The sequence below is a fragment of the Arachis ipaensis genome, chromosome B03, assembly GCF_000816755.2.
Source record: "Arachis ipaensis cultivar K30076 chromosome B03, Araip1.1, whole genome shotgun sequence".
Classification (NCBI taxonomy): domain Eukaryota; kingdom Viridiplantae; phylum Streptophyta; class Magnoliopsida; order Fabales; family Fabaceae; genus Arachis; species Arachis ipaensis.
The window spans coordinates 108,460,172-108,463,987 of record NC_029787.2 but is presented as its reverse complement, the minus strand read 5'-3'; positions in this window follow the sequence as shown (position 1 = coordinate 108,463,987).

Genomic DNA, 3,816 nt, shown 5'->3' with positions numbered 1-3,816 from the left:
TTGGTGAGAACTTCCCAACCTCTTCTTCGGATCTCATGTCGGATCTCCGGATATTCGCCCTTTTTGAGCTTAAAAGGGACCTCGGGGATCACCTTCTTCTTGGCCATAACTTCATAGAAGTGGTCTTGATGCACCCTTGAGAGGGATCTCTCCATCTCCCATGACTCGGAGGTGGAAGCTTTTGCCTTCCCTTTCCTCTTTCTAGAGGTTTCTCCGGCCTTTGGTGCCATAAATGGTTATGGAAAAATAAAAAACTTTAGCTTTTACCACACCAAACTTAGAAGGTTGCTCGTCCTCGAGCAAAAGAAGAAAGAAGAGAGTAGAAGAAGAAGAAATAGAGGAGATGGAGTGGGCTTTGTGATTCGGCCAAGGGGGAGAAGTGTTGGTTAGGTTGTGTGAAAATGAAGGAGTGAAGATGGGTTTATATAGGGGTGAGAGGGTTGTGTATGATTCGGGTATAGAGGGTGGGTTTGGAAGGGAAAGTGGTTTGAATTTGAATGGTGAGGTAGGTGGGATTTTATGAAGGATGGATGTGAGTGGTGAAGAGAATGGTGGGATTTGATAGGTGAGAGATTTTTGGGGAAGAGGTATTGAGGTGATTAGTGAATAGGTGAAGAAGAAAGAGAGTGGTGGGGTAGGTGGGAATCCTGTGGGGTCCACGGATCCTGAGGTGTCAAGGATATCTCATCCCTGCACTAAGTGGCGTGCAAAACACCCCTTTCTGCCAATCCTGGCGTTAAACGCCAGGCTGCTACCCATTTCTGGCGTTTAACACCAGCTTCTTGCCCTTTCCTGGCGTTAAACGCCAGTCTGGTGCCCTTTTCTGGCGTTAAAAGCCCAAAATGGTTCCAGACTGGGCGTTTAACGCCCATTCTGCTACCTTTACTGGCGTTTAAACGCCAGTAACTATCTCCTCCAGGGTGTTCTATTTTTCATTCTGTTTTTCACTTTGTTTTTGCTTTTTCAATTATTTTTGTGACTTCACATGATCATCAACCTACAGAAAACATAAAATAACAATAGAAATTTAACATAGATAAGTAAAAATTGGGTTGCCTCCCAACAAGCGCTTCTTTAATGTCAATAGCTTGACAGTGGCTCTCATGGAGCCTCACAGATGTTCAGAGCAATGTTGGAACCTCCCAACACCAAACTTAGAGTTTGAATATGGGGGTTCAATAACAAACTTAAAGTTTGGTTGTGGCCTCCCAATACCAAACTTAGAGTTTGACTGTGGGGGCTCTATTTGACTCTGTATTGAGAGAAGCTCTTCATGCTTCCTCTCCATGGTGACAGAGGGATATCCTTGAGCTTTAAACACAAGGGAGTCTTCATTCTCTTGAATGATCAATTCTCCTCTGTCAACATCAATCACAGCTTTTGCTGTGGCTAGGAAGGGTCTGCCAAGGATGATGGATTCATCCACACACTTCCCAGTCTCTAGAATTATGAAATCAACAGGGATGTAATGGTCTTCAACCTTTACCAAGACATCCTCTACAAGTCCATAAGCCTGTTTCTTTGAATTGTCTGCCATCTCCAGTGAGATTCTTGCAGCTTGTACCTCAATGATCCATAGCTTCTCCATTACAGAGAGAGGCATAAGGTTTATGCTTGACCCTAGGTCACACAGAGCCTTCTCAAAGGTCATAGTGCCCAGGGTCCTGTCTCTTTTGAGGTAATCTTTGCCTACTCAAGTCATCCAGTTCTTTGATGAGCAATGGAGGTTCATTCTCCCAAGTCTCATTACCAAATAACTTGGCATTTAGCTTCATGATTGCTCCAAGGTACTTAGCAACTTGCTCTTCAGTAATATCTTCATCCTCTTCAAAGGAAGAATACTCATCAGAGCTTATGAATGGCAGAAGTAAATTCAATGGAATCTCTATGGTCTCTGTGTGAGCCTCAGATTCCCATGGTTCCTCATTAGGGAACTCCATGGAGGTCAGTGGGCGTCCATTGAGGTCTTCCTCAGTGGGAATCACTGCCTCTTCCTCCTCTCCATGTTTGGCCATGTGAGATGTGGTTATGGCCTTGCACTTTCTTTTTGGATTTTCTTCTGTATTGCTTGGGAGAGTGCTAGGAGGGAGTTCAGTAATTTTCTTACTCAGCTGTCCCACTTGTGCCTCCAAATTTCTAATGGAGGACCTTATTTCAGCCATGAAACTTTGAGTGGTTTTGATTAGATCAGAGACAATGGTTGTTAAGTCAGAGTGGCTTTGCTTAGAATTCTCTGTTTGTTGCTGAGAAGATGATGGAAAAAGCTTGCTATTGCTAAACCTGTTTCTTCCACCATTATTGTTGTTGAAACTTTATTGAGGTCTCTGTTGATCCTTCCATGAGAGATTTGGATGATTTCTCCATGAAGGATTATAGGTGTTTCCATAGGGTTCTCCTATGTAATTTACCTCTTCCATTGCTGGGTTCTCAAGATCAAGAGCTTCTTCTTCAGAGGAAGCTTCCTTAGTACTGCCTGTTGCTGCTTGCATTTCAGACAGATTCTGAGAAATCATATTGACTTGTTGGGTCAATATTTTATTCTAAGCCAATATGGCATTCAGAGTATCAATCTCAAGAACTCCTTTCTTCTGAGTTGACCCATTATTCACAGGATTCCTTTCAGAGGTGCACATGAATTGGTTATTTGCAACCATTTCAATGAGTTCTTGAGCTTCTACAGGCGTCTTCTTCAGATGAAGAGATCCTCCAGCAGAGCTATCCATTGACATCTTGGATAGTTCAGACAGACCATCATAGAAGATTCCTATGATGCTCCATTCTGAAAGCATGTCAGAAGGGCACCTTTTGATCAATTGCTTGTATCTTTCCCAAGCTTCATAGAGGGACTCACCATCCTTCTGTCTAAAGGTTTGGACTTCCACTCTAAGCTTACTCAATTTTTGAGGTGGAAAGAACTTTGCCAAGAAGGCATTGACTAGCTTTTCCCAAGAGTTCAGGCTTTCCTTAGGTTGTGAATCCAACCATGTTCTAGTGCTATCTCTTACAGCAAAAGGAAAGAGCATAAGTCTGTAGACTTCAAGGTCAACCCCATTGGTCTTGACAGTGTCACAGATTTGCAAGAACTGATGAGGATCTTCCAATGGAAGTCCATGAAACTTGCAATTCTGTTGCATTAGAGAAACTAATTGAGGCTTAAGCTCAAAGTTGTTTGCTCCAATGGCAGGGATAGAGATGCTTCTCCCATAGAAATCAGGAGTAGGTGCAGTAAAGTCACCAAGCACCTTCCTTGCATTGTTGGCATTGTTGTTGTTTTCGGCTGCCATGGTTTCTTCTTCCTTGAAGAGCTCTGTTAGGCCCTCTAAAGAGAATTGTTCTTTAGCTTCTCTTTGCTTTCTCTTCAAGGTCTTTTCAGGTTCAGGATCAGCTTGAACAAGTATGCCTTTATCTTTGTTCCTGCTCATATGAAAGAGAAGAGAACAAGAAAGTAGGGAATCCTCTATGTCACAGTATAGAGATTTCTTTGAGATGTTAGAGGAAAAGAAGAATAGAAGGAGGAGGTAGATAGAAGAGAATTCGAACTTATTAAGAGGAATAGAGTTCGAATTGTACCTTGAGGAGGAGTGTTAGTCCCTTAAATAGAAGGATGTGAGAAGAGGGGAAGAATTTTCGAAAATTAATTAAAAGATTTTTAAAAGATTTTCATCTTGTTGCTTAGATTAGGTACTTTTCCTTTTTATTTTTTGAAAATTTTTTTTTTCAAAAATACAAAAAGATTTTCTATTTTGTTCTTCAGAGTTTTTGATGATTTATTGAAGTCTGGCTGGCTGAGAAGCCATGTCTAATCTTTTGGACCGA